A 20,139-nucleotide genomic window follows, 5' to 3' on the forward strand; every position below is an offset into this window, starting at 1 on the left:
CTGAGGGCTAGGGGCACTGTTTTATTACTCTCCTCTACTTCTGCAGCTTCGAGTCCAGTGCATGGCACATATAAGGCACATGGCCATCACCTAGGTTGATGGATGGATGAGTATCTGTGCTGATCATTCACCATACAAATGTCAGGCATCTGCTTCTTTTGTCTAAATTCCCCACCATCCCCCTCCCTGCCGGATTTGTATCTAGAGAAAATCATAATTTGAAAAGATTCATGCATCCCAATGTTCATAGCAGCGATGTTTACAATAGCCAAGACATGGAAACAACCTAAATGTCCATTGACAGAGGAATGGATAAAGAAGGCATGGTACATATATACAGTAGAATATTATTTAGCCATTAAAAAGAATGAAATAATGTCATTTGTAGCAACATGGATGGGCCTAGAGATTATCATACTAAGTGAAGTAAGTCAGACAGATACAGACAAATAATTCTAATATTTATTTGTGGAATCTAAAAAAAAATGATACAAATGAATCTACATACAAATTGGAAACTGACTCACAGACATAGAAAACAAACTTATGGTTACCAAAGGGGAAAGGGGTGGGAGATAAATTAGGAGTTTGGGATTAACATATGCACACATAAAATAGATAAAAATATACACACTATTATACATAAAATAGATAAACAACAAGGACCTGCTGTATAGCATAGGGAGCTCTACTCAATAGTTTGTAACAACCTGTAAGGGGAAAGAATCTGAAAAAGATTGTTTATATATGTATGAATCATTTTGTGGTACACTTGAAAATAATACAACTTTGTAACTCACCTATACTTCAATAAACAAAGAAAAAAACCAAAACCAAGTTCAGTTCAGTTCAGTTCAGTCACTCAGTCGTGTCCGACTCTTTGCAACCCCATGAATCGCGGCACACCAGGCCTCCCCGTCCATCACCAACTACCGGAGTTTGCTCAGACTCACGTCCATCAATTCAGTGATGCCATCCAGCCATCTCATTCTCTGTCATCCCCTTCTCCTCCTGCCCTCAATCCCTCCAAGCATCAGAGACTTTTCCAATGAGTCAACTCTTCACATGAGGTGGCCAAAGTACTGGAGTTTCAGCTTTAGCATCATTCTTTCCAAAGAAATCCCAGGGCTGATCTCCTTCAGAATGGACTGGTTGGATCTCCTTGCAGTCCAACGGACTCTCAAGAGTCTTCTCCAACACCACGGTTCAAAAGCATCAATTCTTCAGCACTCAGCTTTCTTCACAGTCCAACTCTCACATCCATACACGACCACTGGAAAAACCATAGCCTTGACTAGATGGACCTTGGTTGGCAAAGTAATGTCTCTGCTTTTGAATATGCTATCTAGGTTGGTCATAACTATTCTTCCAAGCAGTAAGCGTCTTTTAATTTCATGGCTGCAATCACCATCTGCAGTGATTTTGGAGCCCAAAAAAATAAAGTCAGCCACTGTTTCCACTGTTTCCCCATCTATTTCCCATGAAGTGATGGGACCGGATGCCATGATCTTCGTTTTCTGAATGTTTCTGAGCTTTAAGCCAACTTTTTCACTCTCCTCTTTCACTTTCATCAAGAGGCTTTTTAGTTCCTCTTCACTTTCTGCCATAAGAGTGGTGTCATCTGCATATCTGAGGTTGTTGATATTTCTCCCAGCAATCTTGATTCCAGCTTGTGCTTCTTCCAGCCCAGCGTTTTTCATGATGTACTCTGCATGTAAGTTAAATAAGCAGGGTGACAATATACAGCCTTGACGTACTCCTTTTCCTATTTGGAACCAGTCTGCTGTTCCATGTCCAGTTCTAACTGTTGCTTCCTGACCTGCATATAGGTTTCTCAAGAGGCAGGTCAGGTGGTCTGGTATTCCCATCTCTTTCAGAATTTTCCACAGTTTATTGTGATCCACACAGTCAAAGGCTTTGGCATAGTCAAGAAAGCAGAAATAGATGGTTTTCTGGAACTCTCTTGCTTTTTCCATGATCCAGCGGATGTTGGCAATTTGATCTCTGGTTCCTCTGCCTTTTCTAAAACCAGCTTGAACATCTGGAAGTTCCCGGTTCACGTATTGCTGAAGCCTGGCTTGGAGAATTTTGAGCATTACTTTACTAGTGTGTGAGATGAGTGCAATTGTGTGGTAGTTTGAGCATTCTATGGCATTGCCTTTCTTTGGGATTGGAATGAAAACTGACCTTTTCCAGTCCTGTGGCCTCTGCTGAGTTTTCCAAATTTGCTGGCATATTGAGTGCAGCACTTTCACAGCATCATCGTCCAGGATTTGAAATAGCTCAACTGGAATTCCATCACCTCCACTAGCTTTGTTCATAGTGATGCTTTCTAAGACCCACTTGACTTCACATTCCAGGATGTCTGGCTCTAGGTCAGTGATCACACCATCGTGATTATCTGGGTCATGAAGATCTTTTTTGTACAGTTCTTCTGTGTATTCTTGCTACCTCTTCTTAATATCTTCTGCTTCTGTTCGGTCCATACCATTTCTGTACTTTATTGAGCTCATCTTTGCATGAAATGTTCCCTTGGTATCTCTAATTTTCTTGAGATCTCTAGTCTTTCCCATTCTGTTGTTTTCCTCTATTTCTTTGCATTGGTCGCTGAGGAAGTCTTTCTTATCTCTTCTTGCTATTCTTTGGAACTCTGCATTCAGATGCTTATATCTTTCCTTTTCTCCTTTGCTTTTTGCTTCTCTTCTTTTCACAGCTATTTGTAAGGCCTCCCCAGACAGCCATTTTGCTTTTTTGCATTTCTTTTCCATGGGGATGGTTTTGATCCCTGTCTCCTGTACAATGTCACGAACCTCAGTCCATAGCTCATCAGGCACTCTATCAGATCTAGGCCCTTAAATCTATTTCTCACTTCCACTGTATAATCATAAGGGATTTGATTTAGGTCATACCTGAATGGTCTAGTGGTTTTCCCTACTTTCCTAAATTTAAGTCTGAATTTGGTAATAAATTTCCATTAATCCCTACCACCCCCCGACCCCACCAGCCTCCCTTCTCTCTTGCCAGCCTTACTTCCCTCTTTCCTTCCAACTCCCCCTACTGACCACGTTGGGCCTAGTATTATAGACCCATCACATTCCTTGACTTTAACTATTTGACTGTATGCCTGCAGGGCTGGAAGAGTAACATTCAACTGTCACATCAGCCAACATCCAGCATTGTCCTACAATTGACCCCCAAGCTACTTATTTAGCTTTGTATCACAGCACCTTCTTTTATAACATAGATCATCAGTTTTCGTGTCTTCATACTTTTGTTCAAACTGGTCACTCCTGTAACTTCCTCCCTTGTCCTTTGGGCTCTCTGCCATCTTATTCCGGTTCATACCAACCTCTAATGTTATCTCCACCATAGAATGAACCTTCTCCTTCTCTATGTGTCCCTAACACTTTGTATACACTCCCCCTATTGCATGTATCTTTTCTATCTTAAAGCATTGCTATTCACGTGCCTGCCTGCTGGCTGCACTAGTCTCCGTAATTCTGTCCTCTCCCTGTCAGCATCTCTGGTAACCATCCCGAGTGGCTACCCAGTGAATGCTTCTTAAACCAAAAGACCCATAATTTGTCCTCCAAATGTCATTTTATGTAACATAGATTTTAGAAAACTTAAGACGTGCTTATATAAAATCAGCAGAGTGTAACTTTGAAACAGAATTTCTCTATTAACTTTTTCTGACAACAGTTTTACTTATCAAGACAAAGCAAGTCCATCATCATTAGCTGGGAATTCTTTTGTAAGATTTTTTCAAATTAGTAAAGATGTCATTAGCTGAATCGCACAACCCTCATTCTTTTATCATATGTGACAATGATTCAAATGTCATTAAATAAGAATTAAAATATTTTTTGGATGATCTTGATTTTAACACACATTTTAAGATGTATTGATGGTGCTCTAATGAGGACTCCAGGCAGTAGGGTCACCATAGATTAGAAATCATTTTTTAGCTAATGCCAATTATTAAGGGTCAATTGACATTTTCCTATTCAGATGCGATTTTTCAGGTACAACTGGCCCAGAGATGCGAGCTGAATATGAAATACTTGATTCTGAAAGGCAAGTCACAGAAACCGTGCTGTTTTGGGAGATTAAAAATTGTTGTCTTCTTTGGAGTCAGCAGAGAAAAGAAATAGCCATGTACAGAATGACTTCTCTTTGGGGAAATTGCTTTGTTTTTTAGTAGTTAAACCAGATTTATCTTCAGAAATGAAATGTTTCTCTCAATAATGTCTGAGGGATGCACTGTGATTGAAGCTTGCCCGTTTGGTAATCAGTTTGCCCTTTCATATCATGCCATGCTCACTCACAACCTTCCCATAAACCAAGTAACCAGTAGCCTCCTGCCAGTAAGAAGAGATGGAAAAATACACTGATGACTTCTCCCCACTAGGTCTCTGGTTCAGAAACTCCCCCAACCAAGTCAAGGGGAAAGCCTGTTTGAGGTTCCTGAGCTGTTTTCTATCCATTTAGGTCACTTAACACCTTATCAAGCCAAGTCATTTAGAGAGCATTAAAATTAATGTCCGAGAACATTAAATGTAAGTGAACATATCCGGGAGATTTAATCACTCTGTCTAATCAACCAAAAGGCTCTAAAAGCTAAACAAGTAGTCCATGCCAGGACTTCCAGCAGAAAGATCAACAGGCGCCGACATCCCTAACACCAGATCCCAAACTTCAAAACAAGGGCCAGTCAAAAGTGACAGATTCCAGCCACAGTGATCTATGGAGACTTTCTCGGGTGACCTGAGGTGGCAACTCCCAATGCAATGACTCATCAGTGAGGAAGAAACAGTGGAGAGGGTTCAGGAAAACAGTAATCTGGTTCTAACATGTAATGTATGCCCAAAAACGAGTGTCAATTTCACCCAGATGGCCTTTTTAGCCTTGAAAAATTGGATCAACACAAATGAATGGAGTTCTGAAAGTTCAAAAGGTTTTCTTTGAGGAAAAAAAAAAAATAGATTGCTTCCTTAAAAACAAGCACTCAGATCTGCAATGCTATTTCTTCCAAATGTCTCTCATTACCACTCTGAATATTTTTGTCTCGGATTTACAGCAGTTTCAGTATGTTTTCCCTCAAATCTTTGTTTATCCAAAGAACCCCTTATTTGTAACTTGGAAAAAAATTAATTCCCCACAGATACTCAAAGGCCATTGGTACCTACTGCAAATTCTACTTTCAAATGGGATTCCATTTTGAGTCAGTTTCAACCTGAATCTTTTTGTTCTGTGTGGTGGAAACACGGATTCATATTTCCACTGCCTTTTGTACGTTTCTTGTTAAGACTTCTAGGCCCTGAATCAGAAATTCAAGCTTTTGAAAGCAAATTAATAAAAAATTAGGAACAAGAAAAGATTTCTGTTCTCAAGAACACACATAGCTACCCTGAAGTCTATGGGAACAGTGGGTATGAGAAGACTGGAGTCTGACTTGGCAGACAAATGTCTTTATTGCATTTACATCTTAGGCATGTGGATTGAAAAGAAAAAGTCACTTAACAATTCACTTATGGAACCAAAACCCCAAGACCTGTTTCACCTTGGAAGATGTTCACTTGCCTTCCAGATGCTGACAACATGAGTAATCATGAAGCCTGTTGTGTGTGGTGGGGGTGAGAGATGGGGGGGTAGGAGGTAGCAGAAGGTGTCCCTCAGGAAATTCATCACTGGAGTGGCTTTTGAGTAGCAGTAGTGTGCTAGGTAGTCTTTGTGTTGGTTGGAAGACTTATAAAATGCAGAGTTTGCAGAGAGAAGATGATAAGACAGAGTGGCCCCAGCCCATCCACTGTATAATTAGCTTCTGCTGAAATTCAAGGCTCTTCAGGGATATGTTATCTTGTTGTCAAGTTGAAAATGATTGCAAGAGATTTAACTCAAATCGCACTATCCCCATCCTGCCCACCCTCCACACACATCACCCACCCCAACACACACATGCACACACAGACACACACGAAGGATCTGTAGGTTCCATTTAGAGTAGGTTTGCCCTTCCCCCATCCTGCTGAGTAAAATCTGCTACTTCTTTTGCAAAGTGGATAGTCGTTAGTCAGATCAATATAGACGAAAGCTATACACTCAAGAAGCCCATGTGTAAAATTTTCCTTTGAGTTGTAACTGATATTGTTCTCCTTATATTTAGTCCTAACAAATGTAGCTTCCAGCCAGCTGGAGCTAGCTCAGTTTCTAAGAGTGTTAGAGATAGCCCACTTTTTTTGGTGGGGGGAGGGCTATTGTACTTTAGTTACACTGAAGATTTGAGACTTTGAAGTGATTCCCTGGGTTCATTTCCAGGTTGGGGGCAGGGTGAGGTGGGGATGGGAGGTCGGTTCAGGCTGGTTTCCAATCCAATCCTGTTTGCAAGGGAAACCTGATCTCGCATACACAGAACTCCTCAGAGCAGACCTTTGCTCTTAGAGGTGGGGGTCTCCAGTTTCAATTATTTTTTAAAAAGGGAAAACCTGGACTCAATCCATCTAAGTGAAGGGCAGGTTTGTTTTTTTTTTTAGCTTATTTAAGTCTCAAAGGAAAAAAAAAATCTCCCTTAGACATATCTTTTTGGTTACAAATCTATTTTAACCTTTTCCAGGCAAGACACATTTCCCTCCCCAGTTTCCAATCTGTAAATCTAAGGAACAGGGCTGTGCACAGGAACAGCCCTTTCAGATCATTAAAGCATGAAGTTAGTTGTTCCTCTATCATGCGTTGGCCAAGATGGCATCCTCACAACACACACTGAACTAACTTCTAACAGATTGTTGTCCTTGAATGTGACCACCTGACTCGTCTGTGGGATTATTTGCCTCTCTTAGAGCATATATTACTGGAATTCTCAAGAGTTGAAAATGTCCAGACAGAAGGGAATCTTCCACAAAGCAAAGGGAAAATGAATTAGCAGAAAACCAGCAAGAAGTGAATGAAAATCTAAACTGCATTTCATAGATATATGTATACTTGGCTGAAACATGGCAAAGTGGAGCCAAAAATGGAATGTTTTTCATCTAAATACTGCATCAATCCACTGGTTTAATATAATATCTCGCTCCTTATAAATATGGTTAAAAGTGATGAGCACAATCCTGAAAAAATAATCACAGCCAACAATGAATGCTTAAGAGATGGGCTGCTGGGTTTAAGGCACTGAGTCTGTCAGGCAAGAAGGAGAAAGCTCCTCTGGGAGAAGAGAGACTGTTACATCATTTGTAAATTGGTCCTGCTCATTTTATGAGGTATGTGACAGAGTTAAAACATCGTTTATGCACAAATGTGTGGCCCATAAATCAATAAACAGAGGTATCATATCATTTCTAAAGGATAGTGCAACACAGATTCAATGACTTTTCCTTACTAATAATAACTTCAGAAATTGTTTCCATTCATTGCAGATTTTTATGAGGAGAATTTACAACCAGATCTCCATAATATTTCATGCAAGACAGCTTTGTTGGAGGGAACATTGCATTGGGCCACAGTGCATTGGCTCAGATCTCACTCGGTGTCTTGACTTCTTGGAATTGGTTAATAGAAGAGCAGGGTGAGCACCTCCAAGCCATGCCCCAAGAGACTCTGGAATCAAGGTCAGTGCTCCACAGACAGGCTTCAAGACATTTTAAAAGATCAGGTGGAGAAAGGATACTAAAAATGATCTGATGTGGAGGCAGGGTGGCATACTGGTTCCACATATGGATCTCAAAACCCAACTGTCTAGGTTCGAATCCAGGCTCTCCTGCCATATGAACATGGACAACTTAATGCTCCCAACCTCCAGTTTTCTCATCTGTAAACTGAAGAGCATCACAACACCTGCCCGAGAAGATTGTTGTAAACATAAAATGAGGTTACACATATAAAGCACTCACAAGGTGACACAGAGTAAGCACTAAGTGAGTGTTTAGCTCTTGTTTTTTGCCAATGGATAGGGGAAGTACCCTGACTACTGCTGGAAGAGGAATTAACACACGGCTGCCTCTGAGATTGTATTCACAGGGTGTGTGCATGCTAAGTCACTTCAGTCATGTCCGACTCTTTGCGACCCTATGGACTGTAGCCCACCAGATTCCTCTGTCCATGTGGATTCTCCAGGCAAGAATACTGGAGTGGGTTGCCATGTATCCTCCAGGGGCTCTTCCCGACCCAGGGATCAAACTGCATCTCTTTTGTCTCCTGCATTGGCAGGTGGGTTTCTTTCCACTAGCACCACCTGGGAAACCCATCCACAGGGTCTTACTGGTCAAAATCTCCTTTTGGCATCAATATAAGAGCAAGAAAGGATGCAAATCAACTATACTTCAATAAAATAAAAAAAAAAGAAACCAATTGACCACATTAAAAGAAAAAGAGGAGCAGGAAAAGAGAAGCATGAAGGCATAACTGGTACCTCCTTGCTGGGCAACGAGTGCTTTTTTCCACTCAGTTTTTGAGCAATAGATATGGCTCTGGGACAAGTAATAGACCAATGAAACAAATAGATGTCATCCCTTGATGGGTGAGTCTTATAATCTACCTCTTCCTCCCACTTGTGGGCTTGAGGAATCTGGAATAATCTTCTGCCACACAGAGATCACCATATCCCTCCTCTGGAGCCCCTATGGTTTGGGACACAAGCCCCCAGACAGTTCACAATATAACACAGAACCAGCTGCTTTCAAACTTTCAGGGGTTAGTGGAAAATGAACAGGCAATATCTTGATAATTTCTATGCTGTTTACTTATGTTTATGTATTTGTTATTTTAAAACTGCCTAGTTCTCCAAAGGTCGTGAGCCAACATAAATCATATCGTCTACAATAAGACAAAAATAAAGTGGAGGCTTGGCTCAAGATAGCAGATTAAGAACATACTTCTTCAACCCTTTCTGCCTAACATCATTAGAAAGTACAGAAGAATATGTTTTATAGGAAGGCAATAAATGTAAAGCAGTGCTGATAAACAAGAAAGATTGCCATCAGGAGACCAGAAATGTTCAGGAATCTCTGGAAGATAAAAAGCAGATTGGACTGAAACTAAAGCCAATATATGCACATGAGATCATTCCAAGCTCACAGACAATAGACAGAAGTAGCTGGAGGGGCTCCAGGATAACTCGTGGGGTAATTAACTGGGCAACTGTTTCCAATAAGAATTCTAGAAAAAGAGATGAGAGAGATGACAGAGGGAAAAGAATAAAGAAATAATGGAAGAAATTTTCGAAGAGCTAAAGACAGACATGACGCTTTAGTGATACAAAGGACTACCAAGTATCAGAGAGAATGAATGAAAAAAACACTCACTTAGATGTGTCCTGGTGAAATTTCAGAATCCCAAAGATAAATAAAAAACCCTAAAAGCTGTCAGAGAGTACACACAAAAGAACAAGAATCAGATTCACATCAGACTTCTCATCAATAATGTTGGAAGTTAGAGGATAATGAGATAATGAAAATGAAAATTAGTTTGAATCTTATCCCTAGCCAAATAAGCTTTGATGCAGAAAGGTAAAATAATTTCCAGGCATACTTGGACTCAGAAAGATTTCAATCCACAGTCACTTTTGAAATTCTTGATGCTGTAGTTCAGCAAAATAAGTAATACAGTACAGGGATTATAGTCCATCATTTCAGTTCAGTCAGTCATGTCCGACTCTTTGTGACCCCATGGAGTGCAGCACGCCAGGCTTCCCTGTCCATCATCAACTCCTGGAGCTTACTCAAACTCATGTCCATTGAGTCGGTGATGCCATCCAACCATCTCATCCTCTGTTGTCCCCTTCTCCTCCTGCCTTCGATCTTTCCCAGCAACAGGGTCTTTTACACTGGGTCAACTCTTCGCATCAGGTGGCCAAAGTATTGGAGCTTTACCTTCAGCATCAGTCCTTCCAATGAATATTCAGGACTGATTTCCTTTAGAATGGACTGATTTGGTCTCCTTGCAGTCCAAGGGACTCTCAAGAGTCTTATCCAACAGTGTAGTTAGTTGTATAACTTTCTACTTATATTTAGAGAAGTATGCAAAAATAAAGTACAAATATGACATGATGGAAATAAAGATGTACCATGGTCCTGGAAAGAAAAAGTGAACATTATAAAGATGTGAATTTTCCTGAAACTAATCTACATATGTTGTTCAGTTCTCATCAAAATTCTAATGGGATGGGTTGGGAGATGGGAGGAGGGTTCAGGAGGGAGGGGACATATGTATACCTTGTCTGGTTCATATTGATGTATGGCAGAGGCCAACATGATCAGATCAGATCAGATCAGTCGCTCAGTCATGTCCAACTCTTTGCAACATGATATTGTACAGCAATTATCCTCCAATAAAAAAATAAAAATAATAATTTTTAAAAATTCTGATAAGATTTTTTAAAAGTTTATTGGAATATTATTGCTTTCCAGTGTTTTGCTAGTTTCTGCTGTATAACATTGTGAATCAGCTATACATATACATATATCCCCTCCCTCTTGAATCTCCCTTCTACCCATCTAGGTTATCACAGAGCACTGAGCTGAGTTCTCTGTGCTATACAATTGCTTTAGGGAATTTCTGGATGTTAATCTTCACACAAAACATCATGCCAACTTCACCTTGAAGGGGGTCAATTCAGACTCTTCTAGTTAAAGAACCGATCACTAAAATGCCCCACTTGAGCAGGTCTCTCAAAGTCAGAATAGTCTTCACTGGCATTGTTTTTGTGTCTTGAAGAGAGCCCATCCTTTGTTGCAAAAACACATGTAGCATCTTTATTTTAAAATTGAAGTATAGTTGATTTACAGTGTTGTGTTAATTTCTGCTGTACAGCAAAGTGACTCAGTTATACATAGATAAACATTCTTTAACAAATGTAGCATCTTGTCCCTTGACAGCCATCATACTTCAACTTAGAAAAGCAGTGTCTTGAATTCACTGCTTAATTCTTCTCACAATAGCCAAGAAGGAAGTGAAATCCAAAGCCATGTTTTGATCATATTTCTGATTGTCACACTTCCTTTAAAAACTGAGACACAATCAGGAAACAGGTTGTTAACCATCAGTTGTTTTCCATGAATAAATCTGCTCGGGTGTTCAGGCACAACCTTTAATTTCTTTGTTTTCCAACACCCTTCCTTGCTGTACACATCACAGATTCTCTATCAAGACTCACCCAGATGCACTGTTTTCCCCAGTTAAAATCATCACTCACAAAATAATCACTAACTAAATGAAGAAAAAACACTCTCCTTCTGTACTCTGGGTTGTCAGTGATAAACAGAACAATAATAAAAATCATTGAATGCAACAATCATATATGCCCCACACATACGCCAAGAGTTGATTTACGCTCTAGATCAGTGGTTTCATTTAACTATAGTGTGAAATGCCTGCTTTCAGGTACACGCGATAGTAATTGCTCTTCCTTTTGTTTGCAGTTGATGTTTTGTAATATCCAACAGTGTTGTTTAACACCTTTTTTATTCTTTCTGTCTAAACAGAATATTTGTCACTAAATTTGCAGCTGCTAGTGCAATTTTCTGGGCAATCAAATAGCCTATACCTGGGTATTAAGTCTGAGTATGTGCTTAACTCCATGAAATAAAGACTAAAATTAACAGAGGCTTCAACAGAGTAGTAGTTGACTTCTATCTCATATAATAGTCTGGACTTGTAGAAGGCTCAAGATTGCCCTGGAGGCTCTGTTTCAGCGAGTCATCCAGAGATCAAGGCTCCTCCTAGCTTATTATCCTGCCTTCTCTCAAGTGTTGGCCTCACCTAGATGGTCCAAGATGGCTCACCACCACATCCACATCTCAGGCAAGAGATGAAAGGTAACCCTTTAAAAATACACCCTAAAAGTTGCATGCACCACTTTCCCTCAAATCCCATTGGCTAAAATTCAGTCACATGATACATGGCTTCAAAGAAACTGAGCACTTGTGTATTTATTCTGATTGTCCATGTACCCAACTAACACATCAATTTCTCTTTCTTCAAATGAAAGGGGAACACAGATCTGAATGACCTCTAGGAGCCTCTGTCACATCCTGATTCTGCTATAAGGTGGAAATCCTTGAATAATGCACCTTTAGTTTGGCATGTTCTTTGCTTTAATGAAAAAATATTAATTTGTTACTAAAAAAGCATTATAATATACTTGCATTGGAAATATTCAATATTGTGTGATTTGTTAAAAAAGGACGCAAAAGCTGTGATACCTTTATGCAAACCCTCATGCAAAGTTTTATTTTTAAACTTAGTCATCAGCATATTTCCTAGTCACACTTTTCTCTTTTTTTTGGCTGCTTATGTGAAAATCAAAATCACACATTTACTTGTTACAGAACACACAGATACACAGTCTATATTTGTAATTGAGTCCTGCTCACTAAGTTTACACTATTTTTAGTTATATGTATATTACCATTTTCTTGAGTTCTTTTATACTTCATTGGACCATTTAGAGTCATTGATTCAGTTTTTTGAATTGAGGACATATGAGCACAATAAACAACAGGAACAACAAAAAATATAACATCCAGGAAATAACATACAAAAGCAAACAGCCATCTGGTAACTGAATGATTAGGCAAGGCAAGCTGATAAATTCTGTCCCTTAAGACTTTAATGATCTTTAGGAACATTAAAGAATTTCTGTGACCATTATAATTGATCTTATATTTTTAATCTTGGGAATATATGTGAATGAATTAATTTCATTGCCTTTTCCATAAAACTATGATACTCTCTCAGAACCACTTGAGGGAGACCATCAGGGACCCATTAGTGGTCTGAGGCCTGCACTTTGAGAAACACTGTTTCTTTAAGTTGGCCCTAATGTGGTTAATGTATTTATTTGCAGGGCTCAACTAATCAGTTTCAGTCTTTGTGAGGCAGGAGGGTGTATGTCTCTGTTTGGGATGGAGGTGGGGGTGTGGTGGGAGATTAGGAGCAAGGGAGGGAGTCAATCCATAATATTAAACTCCTATTTAAATAAAAATTCCATTAACAGAGATTTTAATAGTTCAGAAAATTAGCTTGAACCAGTCAGTGTCATAGTGTTTTACAAATTCACCTTTGCTACCCAGTTGTTGCTCTTTTCCATCTTTACAAAGTTTTGGAGAGATACTTTAGATAAATATGCAATCTAAATTTCAATGATCCTTGAGCTGTTTAAATCTCTAGCAGCACTACTAATGGACTGACATTCCAAGAGTAAAGTCCTTACGAAAAATAGAGATCAAAATAACTGTCCACCTACCAGTCTTCTCTTGTGGACTTCATAGTGTGGGGGCTTTGCACAAATGGAATATAATCTGCTAAAGACCATCTCCCTGGCATGTACTAAAGTTGAGGAATGCATGGCTAGTGAATGGCTTCCCTCTGGAACCTGGAAAGCCAACTGGGTCACTTTGCTCAGTTTCCTTCTCTTGACCTTCGCTGAATCATAGCTCCAGTGCTTTGGGGAGCCTTCACCAAACTTTTGGAGATGATTAAGTTGATCTAGAGCAGCAGCAATATAGATAGTTATTTTCCAATTTGAAAGAAATCTGAAAGATTCTGAGCAGCTAGAGTGAGATTGATACCTACTTTAATACACTGGATTCAATAGAGTATTTTTCTGATTGAAGTAAAATTGTGAAAATTGATGGACCAAAAGCCATTTGCTCACTCCACAAATTGGAGAATCTCAAGGCTATAAGAGACTTTAGACGTATGTATAATCAAATTTTTCTTCTACTCTACTCCACCTGGTAGTAGTGATTATAATATGGTACTGGTACCATATGGTGTGATACTGGTATGATTATATGGTACTGGTACTATGTAACTTAGATGTTACAGTATAGGTAAGGTTCTTTGACATTCTAGCGGGTATATCATTAGATCTTATGGAGAAAAATGAGGAAATCAGATTAGCACTGCCATTCTGTAATACTAACACCACACACTTTTGTTTTTGAGCTCTGGAAAACTAAACAAGTAGTCTCCAAATCCCAAAATAGGAAGTAGCTCTCAGACACTAGTGCCTTGAAGAATGATCTCAAAATAATTTACCAATATTTTGGACTATATGCTCTTGCAGGACATTGCTTCTCCCCTACCGACAGGTGGAGTGTATTTCCCCTCTTTCTGAACCTGTCAGGCTTTTGTTACTGCCTTCACAATGTAGGCCAGGTCCTAAAAGGCAATATGATTTCCACCTGCCCATTCCATCCCTCTCTTGGGATGCTTGCTCTTGGAACTCAGCCAGCATGATGTGAGGAAGCCATGTGGTCACATGGAAAGGCTACTTGTGGGCAACTGCAAGACATTGTGAGTAAGTGAATAGGCCCTCTGATGATTTCAGCCTCCAGCTTTTGAGGCAATTGGTTGAGGCCAAGTAGAGCAGACCCCTACTCTAACTGCATACTTATGAGCAAAATAAATGTTGTTATGTTAAGCCACTATCTTGAGATATTTGTTATGAAGCAATAGATAACTGGAACATAAGGATAGCAGAGAGATTTGACAGCAGCTTGAGGGATTGTGGGGACAAGGGAGAATGGAGATGGAAGTTAACAGAGGATTGTTGAGAGGTGCAGAAGGGTAATGATGAGTTTGGTTTTAGGTGTGCTGTGTGTGAACTGCCTGAGAGGAGTATCTGAGTAGAAATCTCCAATAAGCATTTGGATATAATTGGTCAGAGAAGTAATATATAATGGGTGAGAGAAGTTACCTCTCTGAAAAGAATATTAGCCTGGGAGGTGAGAGACCTTGGTTAATTTCTGACTCAGCTACTAACTTGCTTGATGGACAAGCTCTTCTTCATCTCTCAGAATCACTGTCTCTTGTGTACATTAAAAGATGTGGAATTTTTAACATCCTTTTCTTCTCTAACAAATCTAACTTGAATTTCTCAAAGTAATGTCTCCAATGACCACATAAGAAGCTCTTGTATATTCAGAGAATATAATTTGCCCTGAAAATATCAACCTTAGGAAGTTCTCATCTTATAGTGTGCTGCTCCAGCTGCAAACAGGAATAATACACTTCTACTTTTCTAAGCATTCCTAACCTAGACAGGTTGGAACATGTTGTAACCATTACTCTCAAACTGATTATACTAAATAGTTTCCAAAGTTGGCTTCCTGCTTTTATCCATGGAGCTATTCCCCATATCATGAGTTCAATGTGATTCTTAACTTTTGGGGAATTTTTATGAAAGCTAGGTGGATTCTCTCCAGAACAATGAACATATATTTTTACACAACTTTTTGAACAATCTTGATTAGTTCACAGACCCTTCTCCCCATGTTGAAGCCAGAATGCAGGCCAGCAGGCTCAGACCTTACATGAATTAAGACCATTCCATGATCTTTACTAGTAGTTTGACTTCTAAACAATACTTACTGTGTAAACATGGGGAGGTTTCTTAAATTTCCTGCCCTCTTGTCTCATTTATTGTTTCACTATAATCTTTTTTTGAATTTATTTTATATTTTAGAACAGTTTACCGTTCACAGCAAAATCAAGTAGAAAGCACAGAGTTCTCATATACTCCCTGCCTCCATACACTCCCAACTCCCTACACTATTAAACTCCCAAACGACATGGTACATTTGTTACAATCAGTGAACCTAAGCTGACATAACACTATCACTCAGAGTCCATAGATTGCATTAGGGTTCACTCTTGGTGTTGTACATTCTATGCAGTTTGACAAATGTAAAATGACACGTATCCAGTATCATAGGTATCATAAAGAAGAGTTTCACTACGCTGCAAATCTTCTGTGATCTTCCTACTCATCCCTCCCTCCCTAATTCTTGACACCACTGATCTTATAATGTCTCCATAGTTTTTCCTTTTAAAGAATGTCATAGAGTTGGAATCACACAGTTTATAGCCTCTTCAAATCATCTTATATCACTTAGTTTTCATCTATGCCTTTTCATGTCTTGATAACGCATTCCTTTTTGGCACAAAATAACATTGCATCACCTCAATGGACCACAGGATCCATCCACTTCCTAAAGGACATCATGGTTGCTTCCAAGTTTTAGCAATTATGAATAAAGCTGTTATAAACATCCCTGTGCAGGTTTTCATGTGAACAGAAGCTTCCAAATATCCAAGAAGAAAACTGCTGGGTTTCTAAATAAGATTATATTTAGTTTTGTAGAAAAGTACCAAACTGTCTTCCAAAGATGCATTTTGCATTCCTACCAGCAAAGAAAGAGAGTTCCTATTGCTCCACATCCTCACAGGCATTTGGTGTTATCAATGTTTTAGATTTTGGCCATTCTAATACGTGTATACTCAGGCAGAGAAAGACAAATATCTTATGATATCATTTTCATATAGAATGTAAAATATTATACAAATTAACTTATTTACAAAACAAAAATAGGTTCACAGACATAGAAAACAAACTTAAGGTAATCAAAGGGAAAAGAGGGTTCAGTTCAGTCCATTTCAGTTAAGTTGCTCAGTTATGTCCGACTCTTTGTGACCCCATGGACTGCAGCATGCCAGGCCTCCCTGTCCATCACCACTCCTGGAGCCTACTCAAACTCATGTCCATTGAGTCGGTGATGTCAATCAACCATCTCATCCTCTGTCGTCCCCTTCTCCTCCTGCCTTCAATCTTTCCCAGCATCAGGGTCTTTTCAAATGAGTCAGTTCTTTGCATCAGGTGGCCAAAGTATTGGAGTTTCAGCTTCAGCATCAGTCCTTCCAATGAATATTCAGGACTGATTCCCTTTAGGATGGACTGGTTGGATCTCCTTGCAGTCCAAGGGACTCTCATGAGTCTTCTCCAACACCACAGTTCAAAAGCATCAGTTCTTCAGAACTCAGCTTTCTTTATAGTCCAACTCTCACATCCATACATGATTACTGGAAAAACCACAGCTTTGACTAGATGGACCTTTGCTGGCAAAGTAATGTCTCTGCTTTTTATTTTTTTATTTTTTTTTTAATTTTATTTTTAAACTTAACATAACTGTATTAGATTTGCCAAATATCAAAATGAATCTGCCACAGGTACACATGTGTTCCCCATCCTGAACCCTCCTCCCTCCTCCCTCCCCATTCCATCCCTCTGGGTCGTCCCAGTGCACCAGCCCCAAGCATCCAGTATCGTGCATCGAACCTGGACTGGCAACTCGTTTCATACATGATATTTTACATGTTTCAATGCCATTCTCCCAAATCTTCCCACCCTCTCCCTCTCCCACAGAGTCCATAAGACTGTTCTATACATCAGTGTCTCTTTTGCTGTCTCGTACACAGGGTTATTGTTACCATCTTTCTAAATTCCATATATATGCGTTAGTATACTGTATTGGTGTTTTTCTTTCTGGCTTACTTCACTCTGTATAATAGGCTCCAGTTTCATCCACCTCATTAGAACTGATTCAAATGTATTCTTTTTAATGGCTGAATAATACTCCATTGTGTATATGTACCACAGCTTTCTTATCCATTCATCTGCTGATGGACATCTAGGTTGCTTCCATGTCCTGGCTATTATAAACAGTGCTGCGATGAACATTGGGGTACTCGTGTCTCTTTCCCTTCTGGTTTCCTCAGTGTGTATGCCCAGCAGTGGGATTGCTGGATCATAAGGCATGTCTATTTCCAGTTTTTTAAGGAATCTCCACACTGTTCTCCATAGTGGCTGTACTAGTCTGCATTCCCACCAACAGTGTAAGAGGCTTCCCTTTTCTCCACACCCTCTCCAGCATTTATTACTCGTAGACTTTTGGATCGCAGCCATTCTGACTGGTGTGAAATGGTACCTCATAGTGGTTTTGATTTGCATTTCTCTGATAATGAGTGATGTTGAGCATCTTTTCATGTGTTTGTTAGCCATCTGTATGTCTTCTTTGGAGAAATGTCTATTTAGTTCTTTGGCCCATTTTTTGATTGGGTCATTTATTTTTCTGGAGTTGAGCTGTAGGAGTTGCTTGTATATCCTCGAGATTAGTTGTTTGTCAGTTGCTTCATTTGCTATTATCTTCTCCCATTCTGAAGGCTGGCTATGACCCACCTCCCAGAATATTGGAAATAAAAGCAAAAATAAACAAATGGGACCTAATTAACTTTAAAAGCTTCTGCACATCAAAGGAAACTATTAGCAAGGTGAAAAGACAGCTGTCTCTGCTTTTTAATAAGCTGTCTAGGTTGATCATAGCTTTTCTTCCAAGGAGCAAGTGTCTTTTAATTTCATGGCTGCAGTCACCATCTGCACTGATTTTGGAGCCCCCCCCAAAATAAAATCTGTCACTGTTTCCATTGTTTCCCCATCTATTTGCTATGAAGTGATGGGACCAGATGCCATGATCTTAGTTTTCTGAATGTTGAGTTTTAAGCCAAAATTTCACTCTCCTCTTTCACTTTCATCAAGAGGCTCTGTAGATCTTCTTCACTTTCTGCCATAAGGGTGGTGTCATCTGCAGATCTGAGGTTATTGATATTTCTCCCAGCAATCTTGATTCCAGCTTGTGTTTCATCCAGCCTGGTATTTCTCATGATGTACTCTGCATATAAGTCAAATAAGCAGGGTGACAATATACAGCCTTGATGTACTCCTTTCCCAATTTAGAACCAGTCTGTTGTTCCATGTCCAGTTATAACTGTTGCTTCCTGACCTGCATATAGGTTTCTCAAGAGGCAGGTCAGGTGGTCTGGTATTCCCATCTCTTTCAGAATTTTCCACAGTTTATTGTGATCCACACAGTCAAAGGCTTTGGCATAGTCAAGAAAGCAGAAATAGATGTTTTTCTGGAACTCTCTTGCTTTCTCAATGATCCAACAGATGTTGGCAATTTGATCTCTGGCTCCTCTGCCTTTTCTAAATCCACACTGAACATCTGGAAGTTCATGGTTCACATACTTTTGAAGTCTGGCTTGGAGAATTTTGAGCATTGCTTTACTAGCATGTGAGATGAGTGCAATTGTGCAGTAATTTGACCATTCTTTGGCATTTCCTTTCTTTGGAACTGAAATGAAAACTGACCTTTTCCAGTCCTGTGGCCACTGCTGAGTTTTCCAAATTTGCTGGCATATTGAGTGCAGCACTTTCACAGCATCATTTTTCAGGATTTGAAATAGCTCAACTGGAATTCCATCACCTCCACTAGCTTTGTTCATAGTGATGCTTCCTAAAGCCCACTTGACTTCGCATTCCAGGATGTCTGGCTCTAGGTGAGTCATCACACCATCTTGATTATCTGGGTCATGAAGATCTTTTTTAAATAGTTGTTCTGTCTATTCTTGCCACCTCTTCTTAATATCTTCTGCTTCTGTTAGGTCTATACCATTTCTGTCCTTTATTGTGCCTATCTTTGCATAAAATTTTCCCTTGGTATCTCTAATTTTCTTGAAGAGATCTCTAGTCTTTCCCATTCTATTGCTTTCCTATATTTCTTTGCACTGATCACTGAGGAAGGCTTTCTTATCTCTCCTTGCTAGTGTTTGGAACTCTGCATTCAAATGGGTATGTCTTTCCATTTCTCCTTCGCCTTTCACTTCTCTTCTTTTCATAGCTGTCTGTATGGCCTGCTCAGACAACAATTTTGCCTTTTTACATTTCTTTTTCTTGGGGATGGTCTTGATCACTGCCTCCTTTACAATGTCATGAACCTCTGTCCATAGTTCTTTGGGCACTCTGTCTAGCAGATCTAATCCCTTGAATCTATTTCTCACTTCCACTGTATAGTCATAAGGGATTTGATTTTGGGTCATACCTGAATGGTCTAGTGGTTTTCCCTACTTTCTTCAATTTAAGTCTGAATATGGCAATAAGGAGTTCATGATCTGAGCCACAGTCAGCTTCCAGTCTTGTTTTTGCTGACTGTATAGAGCTTCTTCATCTTTGGCTGCAAAGAATATAATCAATCTGATTTCGGTGTTGACCATCTGGTGATGTCCATGTGTGGAGTCTTCTCTTGTGTTGTTGAAAGAGGGTGTTTGCTATGACCAGTGCATTCTCTTAGCAAAACTCTTTTAGCCTTTGTCCTGCTTCATTCTGTACCCCAAGGCCAAATTTGTCCATTACTCCAGGAACGAGGGTAGGGAGGGATAAATTAGGAGTTTAGAATTAGAAGATACAAATTACTATATATAAAATAGATAAACAACAAATTCCTACTATATAGCACAGAGACAGCATATTCA

Source organism: Bubalus bubalis, chromosome X, assembly GCF_019923935.1.
Source record: "Bubalus bubalis isolate 160015118507 breed Murrah chromosome X, NDDB_SH_1, whole genome shotgun sequence".
Lineage (NCBI taxonomy): Eukaryota > Metazoa > Chordata > Mammalia > Artiodactyla > Bovidae > Bubalus > Bubalus bubalis.